Below are 14,494 nucleotides of genomic sequence, written 5' to 3' on the forward strand. Positions count from 1 at the left end.
TCTCTCTTCAACTTTCAGGAGATCTTTCTAGGGTTTTAGGAGGTTAATGGTCACAATGTTATTTGATTTTCTTTTTGTCTTGGTACTGTTATTAGTTTGTCATAGTGATTTTGAGTATTAATAATATTATTATTTAGTGCATAATTTTTCTTTGTTGATTTTGTCTTCATTAATTGGTGGAATGATAATCAATCAATAGTACTACTGTTCGATCAGGAAATTGAAAATCCAACTCAGGTCTTTTGTCATAATATGAATCGAGCTTGAAAACAACATTAAGGTTTAAAACGAAACCATTTTAATTTATCCACTCTTCCATTTTTATTGACTTAAACCCCAATGCCTATCTTCAATGGTAAAAACTAAGAAGTTTCAACAAACCTTGGAAATTGATACAAAATAAATAAATAAACCCAATAAATACATAATAAGTTAAGATCTAATTCTACCGAACTCCTACCCTAATCGGTTTGTTTAAACATATGATAGAATAAAAATTTATTATTATTATTATTTTATTGCTGAATAAAAATTTATTTATTTAATTATATAATAAGATAACATAAAAATTGTTTAATTTATCATTATATTATAAATTGATATAAATATACATATATTAGAGTGAAAAATTCATACATTAATTAGTTGTATAGAAAATTACAAAAATACAAATTTATAATTTTTTTCAATTTTTGTACAGATTTTAACTATTTTTGTAGTTTTTACGAATTGCTTTCACAATAATATTATACTATGTTATTTTCATTTTCATGCTACTTTATATTTGTATTATATTGATTACATATTGCTTTCATGAGATTGCATAAAAATGTAATTAGACAAATTCATAAAAGTAAGACATGGTTGGTAAAAATGTTAAAGAAAAAAAATTATAATTTTAAGTATCTTTTGATAGAAATTATTAATGTCACAATTGTATATATAAAAATGTGTATTAGGTTCAAATAAATAAGTCAAATTTATGTGGTCTATTTTGGAATAAAGTTTATGACTTAAGGGTATGATTGTCAAGATTTTAATATGTGGATACCATAAGGACAATTTTTAATTTGATGAGGGGCCAAATAGAAATAGTCAATAATTATTACTAACAGTTTTGTCTGTTGGTAATATAAACGGTAATGGTCCCCAATTTGCAGTATCGTATCTTTTCATTCTCTTGAAACTCCATCATCAAGAGACAAAGGTTACAGAGAAAGAACTCACTCCAAAATTGGAAAATCATACCAATTACAAAATTGATTCTATGGACTCCGGTACGCTTCCGCTAATCTATATTCTATTGTTTAATTCTCATGAATTAATTAAGGCTATATACAGATTTACAATACTTTTAACCTGTGGTATTAAGAGCATCCTTAAATTAGTTCTTGAGAATTTATGGTATTATTTTTTTTTTTTTGATAATGAAATAGCAACTTCATTGAAATATTAGTATTCAGAGTACATAAGAGATTCAAGATCAGACCATACATTATACTCAAAAATACTACGACCAGAGAGAAAGCGAGAGTGCCGTGCAACAACATGAGCAACTCGATTTGCTGATCGTCTAATAAAATATAAACTCACAAAAAGCAAAGAAGAAAGTAAAATTTGGCAATCATGTAAGATTAACCCAAAAAGAGAGCTTATTATTAATATCTTCCATTAAATATATTTTTTTTTGTCGTTGTAATGGTCTGTTGCGTGTGATATATGATATATATATATATATATCTTACTATTATAAAAGTATCATAATAGTGTGATATTTTATGACTATTTTACCCTCCATTGAGAAGAAAGTTTCCAAATGTATCTTTTTGTTATTTTATTGACAATTTATTTTAAAATAATTACTTATTTTTTGTTTCACTCTCATCCATTGAGAAGAAAGTTTCCAAATGTATCATTTTCTTATTTTCTTGACAGTTTATTTTAAAATAATTATTTATTTTTTGTTTCACTCTCATTTGGTGAAGAAAAATTATAATTTACTCTACTATATATCATAGAATAATATTATTTTATTTTTTCTATTTTTTGTGTTTCATGTATATAAAATAGTATAATGTAATTTTTTTTTTTTTGTCTTTTTATGATTTATTTATGTTCATTAAGTTTTATAATTTTTTTTTTCATTTTTTCCATATATATAATTTAACATAGATATATTGTTTTTAATTTTATTATTTATCTAAACATTTTTTTAGAAGACTATCATCAATAAATATAAATTTACTAATTAATTCATACTTTAAATTAAATAATTTTTTATATATATTAAATTAATAACTTTTGAAAACTTCTTATATTATTACTTCAATTAAGCTAAGTCTGATTCGTTATAAAATTATATCTAATGAAATATAATAGCAATTAAATACACTTTTTAATACCAAGAAGCTCATTATTAAGGGTAGCAATTTAGATTATAACATGCATATTTTACAATTCATTGTATGACAATGACACGAAAAATTATGTGAATCCTGCTTTTTTCTGTATTTTATCAATTTTTCAAGTTATAGATTGTGTTTGTGTCAACCTTATATCTAAAATAAATTTATGAATTCTACATGAAATATTGACATTAAAAATGTTAATTTAGCTTACAACACGCCAACACGACACGCAGTGGCGGAGCCACATGGGGTCATGTGGGGGTACATGACCCCACCCAAATTTTCATAAATTGTAATTTTATGTAAAAAATATTTTAATAATTTTAATTTTACCCTTATAAAATTATTTTTTTTTTAATTTTTGCTCTTATAAATTAATAATTTTTATTTTTATTCTCACATATTTTTTATATTTATTTTTATAAAATGTATATTTTTAATTTATATCCCCACATATATTTATTTTATTTTAATAAAATCTAAAATATTTTATCCAACAAAATTAATATTGTGTGACAGATTGTGTTAGTGTTAGTATTGATACACATCTAATCCACATAATATTTATTACTCACACAACTAAAGACAACAATAAAAGTAAACTAAGTAAACAATCAAACACAACCAGCAATAACAATTTAACTAAGGAAAAAAAAGAAAACTCCCTCAAGATTTGAACTCTTCCCCACTAGAGTCTCTGCTTCAAAATGCTGAAGCGATGCTGATCCAATGCTGTACTGGGACCTACTGCTTCAACATACAAATTTGCTCACACCATATTGCAAAGTTTCCCCTTTTTTCGTCATTCCTTGCTTTGCACCAGCAATAAAGATCACCACCATTCTGACAAAGAAAATCATTAGTAAATGTAGGAAATTAAAAATTATATATATATGTAATTATATAAGTATGTATATACTAATTTTTTTTCCTTTTTCTTCTTTTCCTCTTTTTTTTTTCTTTTTCTTTTTTCTTTTTTTTTCTTTCTTTTTTTTTTTTCAAGGGGTGGCACACCCCAAACTTAATTGTAAATACATATATATTTTTTCAAGGGGTGGCACACCCCAAACTTATTACATAGCATATATATAACTAAATATAATCTTGTTCCTCCGCTCTTGGGTTGCCCAAATGTGATTCACTAAAGCCATGACAACCCGAGACCCTTCTTCCTCAAGCCTCTTCCAATGTGATGGAGGTCTTTGCTCGATCACCCTCACCACCCCCAAACTTCACTCCTTGGCCTTTCACCAAAAATTTTCTTCTTGAAAGTGCATCACGTAGTTCTACCACCCCATCGGGGTACACTCTCACCACCAAGAAAGATCCATCACACCTTGAATCTAGTCGTCCATGAGTAGCCTTCGTTAAAGAGTTAGCAAAAATCACTTGTTGCCCAACTTCAAACATTTGAGACCAAAATTTTCTACTAAACTTCTTTTTCTTTCTCTTCTTTTTGGGTGGTTTTTTAGGGTCAAATGATGTTTTGTCTTTACTTTCTTGCGGCTCGTGATCCTTAGCAATTTCTTTAAGGGGAATCTTCTTTCTCACCTTCTTACTATTTTTGAATTTGGACTCCTCAACCATGTTAGGATCCATATCTCCAATTGCTAAGCATTCTCCTATTGCATCCGGAGCACGCATAGGATGAAAGACCTTGAATGTGGCTTGCTCATCTTGAGCTCTCATGGTAAGCTCTCCCTTTTCAACATCTATCAAAGTTCTTCCCGTGGCAAGAAATGGCCTCCCTAAAATGATTGGAACTTCCCTATCTTCCTCATAGTCAAGAATAATGAAATCGGCCGGAAAAATGAACTTATCCACTTGTACCAACACATCTTCAATTTTCCCTTCCGGATGAGCCATGGAACGATCCGCTAATTGCAAAGTGACGGTGGTTGGCCTTGCTTCTCCAATTCCCAACTTCCTAAAAATAGACATAGGCATGAGATTAATACTAGCTCCCAAGTCACAAAGAGCTCTTCCAACATCTCGACCCCCTATAGAAATAGGAATTGTAAAGCTGCCCGGATCTTTCAATTTGGGTGGAATTTTACTTTTCAACATAGCACTACATCCCTCCGTCAAAGCGACCGTTTCAAACTCACCAAGCCTCCTTTTCTTTGTCAAAATATCCTTCAAAAACTTCACATAAGTTGGCATTTGCTCCAAAGCTTCCACTAAAGGTATATTGATGTGGAGCTGCTTTAGAACATCAAGAAATCTCCGGAATTGACCATCATCTTGTTGCTTCTTGAACCGTTGAGGAAATGGTAGAGGTGGCTTTTGCAAAGACTTTTCTGCAGCAGAATGCTGACTGGATGCTGTAACTACTGGGGGAATTTCAGCAGCTGAAGTTGCTGGTTTTTTCTTCATTTCCCCCTCTTTTTGGATTGAAGAGGGCTCTTTACTGCCTGTTGCAGCTACATTTGACTCAATTATTTTTCCACTTCTCAAGGTTACCGCTTTGCAATGTTCCTTGCCATCTCTTCTTGGATTTTCGGTGTCACTAGGCAAGGTGCCTTGTGGTCTATTCTTCAAATCATTGGCCAATTGCCCCAATTGAACTTCAAGATTCCGAAGAGATGCTGCCTGGCTTTGAATTACAGCGTCATTCTTGGCCATATAATCTCTCATTAAGCTCTCCAAAGAACTAGTTTGAGAGCCTTGAGGTTGGTGAGGTTGTTGAGGTCTTGGTTGTTGAGAAAAACCCGGTGGAAATGATTGCTTTCCTTGTGCTTGTTGTGCTCCACTTGAACTTGCCCCTTGACCTCCCCATGAAAAGTTCGGATGATGCTTCCATGCCGGATTGTAGGAGTTTGAGTATGGATTGTTGTTGCGGTTGAAGTTTTGATTACCCACATAGCAAACCGAAGCTGGATTTGAGGGGCAATTTTCAAAAGTATGCCCATCACCACAATACACACAAGAGATTTCTGCCCTTTGAATGGCAAATGGCCGGTTGTACACTTCCTCCCATATTCATATTCTTCAAAATGTTGGTCATTGAGGCCATTTGAGCGGTTAGAGCGGTCAAAGCATCTACTTCAAGAACACCCGCTACTTTTCGGCTTGTAGGAGCTCTATTAGTTGACCATTGATAGTTGTTGCTAGCTATCCTTTCCAAAATCTCAAAAGCTTCATTGTAAGACTTGGAAAGAATGGCTCCATTAGCCGAAGCGTCCAACACCATCCTAGAAGCCGCATTGAGACCATTGTAAAAAGTCTCAAGTTGGATACAATGGGGAATACCATGGTGTGGGCACTTCCTCAACAACTCCTTGAATCTTTCCCATGCATCACTAGTAGTCTCATCTTCCAATTGTTGAAAGGACATGATCTCGCTTCGAAACTTTGCATTTCTTGTTGGAGGAAAGTACTTTCTCAAAAAATTTTCAGCCAAGTCATTCCAATTAGTCACCGAATCGGGAGGAAGAGTATTAAGCCATGCTCTAGCCCGATCCCTCAAGGAAAATGGGAACAACTTCAATCTTAAAGCCTCTTCACTTACTCCTTGTAGCTTGAAAGAATCACTCACCTCCAAAAATGAGCGAATATGGAGGTGAGGATCTTCCGTTGGCGACCCACCAAATTGACCAACCGTTTGGAGCATTTGAAACATGACGGGCTTGAGCTCAAAGTGAGGTGCTTGGATTTCGGGTCTCACAATACCCGGATTTAGCTCATTGAACATAGGGGCTGCATACTCTCTTATTGCTCGGGCTCTATCATCGGCCAAAGCAATAGGATTGGCTTCATTATGAGCACCCCCAATTTCAAACCCATCGGCCATATTGCAGCGTTTTTTAGCCTTTTGTTCCTTCCTCCTTTGTCTAAAAGTGCGTTCAATTTCGGGGTCAATAGGAGCAAGTTCAAGGTCTTCTTCTTGCTCGTTCATACACTAGATTACACCTGAAAAAGAAAAATTCAGCGCACCAAAATAGGATTAAAACTTTAAACCAGAAAATAAATTGCAAAATAGTTGATAATACACAATTTTTAGTTTCAATCCCCGGCAACGGCGCCAAAAACTTGTTGTGAAAATTATATACGCAAGTATACGCAGTCACACAAGTAATAAAGTGATAAGTAAGATCGTCTCCACAGGGATTGCAAACAAAGTTTGATATAAAATCAACTAATTACAACTTAAAATAAAAAGAAATAATATGTAAATGGTTGAGTAATGATTCAAAATTAAAATGGACAAGAATTAAACTTGCTAAAATTAAAACTACTGCTGCTAGAAAAATTGTTTGCAAGATAAAAAAATGTAATATGGCAAAAATGGCTTGAATAACTAATTCCTTCTAGTCAGGTTTTTTTACAGTCAGTACAGCATTGGTTCAGCATTACTTCAGCATTCTGCACAGAGATAACAACAAATTCCTCTAGGCTTGTGAGAATTTTCCAACACTCACAACTTTAATTCTACCATTTAGCTTAATATATTCCTATATCAAACCAGCAAGCAGAACACTATTCAAGCATTAATTTGGTGAGTTATGCAAGGTAAATGAAATATTCCTATCCACTTACAAAGAAAAGCCTAAGTCTAGGTTTTCACTTGCTTCATTCAAGTTGAACTACTAGATCTAGCCCTTCCGGTACAAGATCTAACTTAGCAAATTGTTATTCATGGCCAAAAAACAACAATCAATTAAAATGAAACTCACTTGAATGAACAAAGGCAAACAAATACTAAAGTAAGCTTAAAATTTAATCATACCCAACTTAGAAGTTCATAGTCATTCAAGCCTCAAAAGCTTAGCTCATATTCAAATAAAAAGATAAAATCCAAGCTAAAAATACTTCATCCATGGCTGCTGCCCAATTTTACAATCTCAAGAAGTTTTGAATACTAAGTACAACAATAATAACAAAGAGAAAAATAAAGAAGACTATCAAGAAAGGGTAAAAGAAAATTCAAACACTAGGCTTGGTCCCCTCTTCTTTCTTCTTTGTTGTACTTCCTGCTGCAATTAAAGCTCCTCCATAGAAAAAATGGCAGCTGCCCCGTACTGTACATACAAGATGATGAAGATGATTATGGTGTACTCCCTTTTCCTTCTCTTTTGTTGTTGGGTTTTTAGGGTACAAACTTCATACCCCAAAATAGAAGCCCAAACTTTTCCACTTTGGCCCACTAGGGTTAGACCCCTTTCTTCCACGTCAGCTGGCTGGTGCAATTTGAGTGACTGGACCGAAGTTGCTGAGGTGGATAAGTGAAATTCGTGTTTCCACGTCACTGCCAGGATGCTGAATTCACTTCAGCATTGCTTTAGCATTGCTTCAGCAATCAGCCCAGTTTCAGCTTGTGCTCCTTTTCTTCCTTGCTTCTTTTTCTTTTACCTATCAATTTAATTCCTCCTTTTTCAACAAAATAAGCACAGTTAATTGGAAAAACACACCCAACAATATCAATATTTACAAAACTTAAAGGTTAGATTACTAAATAGAAAATAATACTAAAACTAATTAAAATTAAGCAAAATAAACACATTTTCACTACTCTCCTCACAATACTTTAGTTTAAAAGCATAAAAATTAACTCTTATAACATAGAGTTATCACTATTGTTGGTCTTTCTTCTAAGTTTCAGCAAAGGCCCAAAGCATAGAGTTATTACTTGGCTCGCTTCATGGCAGCGGCTCCCAACTAGAGATAGACTGGCTCGCTTTGAAATATCTACTTTTATAGTGCTTGTATTGTTTTTTATGAGAATATTGAAAACCATTCCCATCTTTTCTTCATATGCTGCTATAGTAGGAAGGTTAAGAATGACATTGGAAGGTGGTTGGGTTGGCAAATGAATCTTTATGATCTAAATAGTATTTTGAGACTAAAAAAGAAGAAAATCGATCTCTCAAGACAAAAGGAAGGTCATCATGAGTGGTTTTTTTCTAGTGTCGGATGAGGTCTTGATAGATCATAATGTTGCGACCAATGAATCTGCCTTGAATAAATCCTCCCTGGTTTTGGGCAATTAAATCTGGAAGTACTGATTTAAGCCTTGCACAAATCAGCTTTGTAGCAGCCTTGTAAAGTACATTACAATATGCAATATGTAACGCCCTAAATAATTAGGCACGCTACCCAAAATGCTTATGAAACCCTAATCCCCTAATCGGGATTACTAATTAAAATAACGCAGAATTTAAACTTTTATATTAAATAGACTGAAAATAAACTTGTAATATATTTAAACTTTTCAAAATAGTTGGGATCCCAAAAATATTTACAAACTTATTACAAGTTCTTTCTTACTAGCCGACCTAAGCGGCAAAACAGAATACAAAAGTCGACACTGTTAGACCCATAACCCGCTTGGTCTGAAGTGGCGTGAACATGTACATTCTTCGTCCTTCTCCTGAAACTCATGGCTGAACAGCTAATGCCTTACCCTTTCCTGCACAGTAGAGCACCCGTGAGCCAAGCCCAGCAAGACAGTATAAATCACAATAAATATAATATGCTCATTTACATATGTCTGTATAGCACAGACCTAATCACTATATCAACATGCCCATTTATGTCTACGTGGCGTAGACCTATGTGTTTCGCCCACACATATAATTAAATCTACGTGACGTAGAACCACGTGTTGCTCTCACACGTCTAAATACATTAAGGCCTTAGGAGTGGTTCATCTCGGTTATGTGTACTGAGTCCAACCTGATTATGCCTTGAGCGCATAATCCATAAATTTCATTTCAATTAACATGGCATGACATTTATACACATATTTCACTAGGGTAATAACCCTAGGCTAACAAACCGTTCCTATCAGGGTAATAACCCTAATCCCGGTTACCATAACTCACATATATCATATTCAACATAAGCGCCACTGCGCATACTCTACGTGCAAACTATTGTCTTACCTGTTGTCCAGCAATAGAAGGAGATTTTAAATCCCCCGGTGCTCCTGATCAGGTGCCGGTAGTCCTAGTCACACAAATCTGAGATAATTCATACATAGGGTTAACCCCTGACTTTTAACTCAATAAAATTAAAGCATGGCATTTACAATACAGATAATCACATAGAGCTCAAAAAGAGCTTTCCAACGGTATAAAGAACGTCCCAAACGGAGTCCCGGGTCAAAAGTTATGGCCAAAACAAAATCGGGAAAAAGATGGCTCTCTGCTGAGTTTTATGGCCGCGGCGACCATAGATCTGGCCGCGGCCACTGGGTTCGAAAAACCCAAAAAACCAGATTTTAAGGTCTAAACATGCCCATTTTACCATATAATCGAACCTTAACCAAACCATACCCAAAATTAATTTCTTACAGATAAAAATCCTCACAACAGAGAGTTAAAACAACAACAACTCTCAAAATCCAAACTACACAATCAATTTTAAATCATGCTTTGACTTAGCAAAGTTCAAGCTCTTGAACTAGAGCTTCAAAACCATGCATCCCAATAAATTTCCAGCAGCAACATACCAACTTTAACATGAAATCAAACCCAGAAAATACCCTAGAGTCTCATTCCATGCTCAACAACAACAAAACCCAAAAGATTCAAGTACCACATGCTCAAATTAACAAAAACTCACAATCATGCAACATATTATCATCTTCAACAAAATCATGCTTTTCCACAATAAATTCAGAAAGGATAACAAGGATTTAAGCTACAAAGTTTACCTCAAAATTCAATTCAAATGCTAGCACAAAGATCCACCAAGATTAAGCTTCAAATCCAACCAATTTCTCACCAAATCAAAGAGAAAATAAGAGAGGGTTTGAGAGAGGGGAAGGGTTCGGCCAAGGAGGAAATAAACACCAGAAAATTAATTTATTTTTCCTCAAAATACCATTTTTATCAAAGTAAATCAATAAAGGTCAAAAGACCATTTTGCCCCTAGGATTATAAAACATGCATACACACTCACAAGGGCATAATTGCCATTTCACACTCAAATATTGCCAAATAAATTTCAAATTATTCCATGTCAAATAAAAATGCCAAATAACCAATCCAGTTTGCATTTCGGGCCCGAACCCGGTTCGGCCCGAAATTCCCGGTTGTGACTATACCGCGCTAACTTGTTAGAACACACCTGAAAAGACAACACAGACATACTATATAATAATATAGTTCTATTAAGCACGTAATTAAATTAATCTCAGCAATTTACCCTTCTCAGGTCATAATTACCAAAATGCCCCTGGCTCACCAACGAGGTCTTTAACATGTTAAATTTCATATAATTTCACATATATTGAACTATATAATAATATAATTCTTCAATTAACTCATAATTATCTAATTAGGGTTTTGCTAATCCTTTTCTTAATCCCGGGTATTACACAATAGGTCGGTAATCACTCACCAGATTGGGACACTTAATTTTTGGGATAAGTGTCAAGACTGTGGTGTTGATTTCCTTCAAAAGCTGACATGTGTGGAGGAAAGAAGTAATAGCATCATAGATATCTGCCCTAGTAAGATCCCAATTGTCCTGAAAAAAGAAGCTACTATAACCATCCAGCCCCAAGGATTTATTCCCATGAATTGAGAAAATAGCTGCTTTAACTTCATCCAAGGAAAATACAAAAAGTAGTCATTTAGCTTGCATATATACTTGAAATTATAGGACCTTGTTTTATGACAGTAGGCAAAACTTATTTTCTGTTAGCTAACTTACTGCCTAACAAGGTCATGTAATAATCAAGAAAAGCATTTGCTACCTCTTGAGGATCATCCACTCTTATTCCCATAGCATTAGCAATGGAAAGGACTCCTATTTTCTACTCTTCGGGTCCTAATGCAATTATGGAAGAAAGTTGAATTAGAATCTCCATCTTTTATCCAGCTCAAATTAAATTTTTGTTGGAGAAAAGAGAGATAGTCATTCTGAATTTTTGCATATTCCTTCCTAGCTTCTTTTTCTTGATGCTGAAGTTCACCATTTAAGGGATCAAGCTGCAATGCCTGCAGGTACGAATTCAAAGCTTCGTTGGCTTTAAGAGCAGCATCAGGAAGGTTTGCAAAAGCCTGCTTGTTTAAATCTTTGAAAATTAGCTTAAGTCTCTTCTGTTTAGTAACAGTTTGAAACATTTTTGCACCTGATACATGTTGTTTACAGGATTCAGCAACCAAATTGGTATAATTAGGATGAGAAGACCACATCCTAAAGTACTTAAAAGGCTTTTTTCCACTTGTGATAGTATCATAAACTGTTAAAATTGCTAGTGAATGGTCAAATAAGCCTTCATTGAGAAGCACCACTTTAGCAGCTGAGTGTAAATCAAGCCATTTCTGATTTGCAAGAACTCTATCTATTTTGGAATAGATTCTATCATCTCCCATTTGCTTGTTACTCCATATAAAGAAGTTACCTGTAAACTTTACATCTTCAAGTTGACAAGTTTCTACACAATCCTTGAAGTCACCTGAATTATTGAATCTAGCATGCTTGCCAATCCTCTAATATTTGCTGAGAATCTTGTTAAACTCACCAAGCACAATCCAAGGGTCCAAACCAGCAAGATCCATAAGGTCTGTCCACAAATCCTCCTTCCAACCTCATCATTGAAACCATAGACAAAAGTGACAAAGAAGCTTATTTTTTTGTCTATGTTTTCAACAAAAAGGTGGATGAGTTGGCTTGTACATTTGACAATAGTAATAATAAAGCTAATAGGATTCCAACAAACAATAATCCTTCCCCCATCATGCCATGCATTATTAAAAGTAAAACACCATCCAAAAAACATTCTTACATATTAGGTTTCAAGGTTCTGAGCCTTATCTCTCGTCTCAAGGAGACCAACTAGCCCTACTTTTTCACTTTCAATCAATTTCTTGATTGAAAGTTGCTTTTGTTGGCAATCGATCCCTCAGACGTTCCATGACATAATTCTATCCATTAGCAAGAGAGGGAACTGCCTCCTCTCCTGTGTTAACTTCTTGATCCTGTTTCTGCATACTCACCTCAGTCTCTTCTCTAAGGGAACTAGTTTCAACAACATCCTCTAAAGCTTGAAAGTGATTGTTGGTTTGAGCAGGCTTGATACCTTTGATTTCCTTAGGTTTCCAGCCTTTCAAGACTGGTTTGAAACCATCTTCATCCACTAATGCAGTATTTTTCCTTTCCATTTTAGACTTCTGTTCTGGTTTTTTCACAATCCATACATGTTTTCCTTCAGTTTTGTTCCTACAATCAGCCGTGTTATGTCCAATACCATGGCAGTGTCCATACATAATTGGCTTCCATTCATAGGATATTGACATCGTGGTATTGTTACCATTTTCATTCTCAAAATCTATAGTCTTTAGAAAATCCTGCTGCATTTCAACTTTTATCAAAACTCTAGGATAGCTGAGTTTGTCTCTATTTTTTGTAGCATCATCCACCATAATAGGCTTGCCAACTTGCCCAATGATCTTGAAGAGAGATTTTTTACCCCAATATTTCAAGTCAAGGTCATCATAGGAACCACCCTAACATCCTCTTTCTTGAAATTGATTTTGGGATCCCATGGTTTCAGATCATAATTGGCCTTCTGCTGAAGAATATATATCCTCCTCTAAGGATCTCATCTCTATCTTCATTTGAGTTAAACCTTATGAGAAAAATACCATAAGAAAGCATTCTAACCCTTTTGTACTTTATCACTTCACATTCTCCTAACAAATCCTTCTAAGATTGATAATGGGGGATTAGCACCCAACACATAGCAAACTATAGAAGGGTTCCAGAAATCGATTTCTTCTTTAATATCATCATTAATAATCTTGACTTTGCTACGAGTAGATGAATTCGAAAATGAATTTTTCAGGTTTCTCATCACTGAACCAAATCGAAGAACAGGTGGAACAAGGAAATTACCTTGAGAAATGCTCCTAGAGCATCGGTTCGAGGCATCTAGGAAGTGAACAAAATCCTTCCTAATCTCCTCATGTTGTTTGATCAATCGCAATGAAGATTTGGGTGAAAGGGGCTCAGGAATTGCCTCCTGGATTTCTGGAAGTAGGTTCTGATCAAGCACTTCTCGAGAACGATACTGCTCTTCTTCTTCAGCATCCGAAAAATTAATTGGTTTGATTCCAAGAATGGAATCCATAGATCTTGTTTTCCTCACATCAGAGCTCGAATTAGGACCTGTCTTCTTGGACACTATGCTTTGAATCACCTTCTCCTGCCCTCTGGATCTTGTTTTTGCCATTGCACCAGCTCAAGAGCTGTAAGAACACACACACACACACACACACACACACACAGAGAGAAATTTTTTCTAGAAAAATATATTTAAAATAAAAAAAAAAATCTCGATATAATTAATTAGAAAATAAGTAAATAAAATTTACTATTTTAGTATTAATACTATAATTAATTAGAAAATAAGTAAATAAAGTTTGATATTTAAATTAATTAATATTGATTTTTCGGTATACTATATATTTTTTTTTTTTTGAAAGCATTTCGGTATACTATTGTTTCTCTAGCAAATTGGTAATTATTCACATTAAAATACAATGCATAAAATAAAACCATCAAATATATTGCAACGTATTTCGTTAATTATTACTAATATTTCGGTACTATTAGAGTTAGTCCCACATTATTAATGTGTAAAAAGAAATTGTTATATATAAGATGAATGGATTATTCTTCTCATTGCCAATTAATTTTTAGATTGAACCTCATTCAGCTTATCCCAATTTCAAACATATACTATTGTTTCTGTTAATGTACTTTAATAAAAAGATTTGACTTAACAAAAATACATATGAAAACTTACAGTGGAGTCGGATGACTTTATTTTTTTTTTCATTTTATTTCTTATAACAGTCACTTCATGTTTTGTCCCTAAATATTTTAGTAAAATTGTAAAGACACAGGAAAAAAATTCACATATTTAGGCCAAATAGTGTTAGAGTGGCTTGTTTACACTAAAAACTTTGGAGCCAAATTGTCTGTCCCAATTCATGACCCAACCTCTTACATTTTGACACCTCAATTAATATGCCACATACACACAACACATTTTACCATAAATCACACCCTTTGACACCACCGTTATACACTTTTTATAAAAAAAAAAAAAAAAAAAAAAAAAAAAATCT

General features: G+C 34.0%; 1 non-coding gene across 1 annotated transcript; it reads left to right on the forward strand.

The window, feature by feature from the left end:
* Positions 1-5,656: 5,656 nt before the first annotated feature.
* LOC115703371 (small nucleolar RNA R71) lies at positions 5,657-5,763 on the forward strand. Its single transcript, XR_004009142.2, has one exon. It is a non-coding gene; the product is annotated as a small nucleolar RNA R71 (small nucleolar RNA).
* Positions 5,764-14,494: the final 8,731 nt, after the last annotated feature.

The sequence above is a fragment of the Cannabis sativa genome, chromosome X (assembly GCF_029168945.1).
Source record: "Cannabis sativa cultivar Pink pepper isolate KNU-18-1 chromosome X, ASM2916894v1, whole genome shotgun sequence".
Lineage (NCBI taxonomy): Eukaryota > Viridiplantae > Streptophyta > Magnoliopsida > Rosales > Cannabaceae > Cannabis > Cannabis sativa.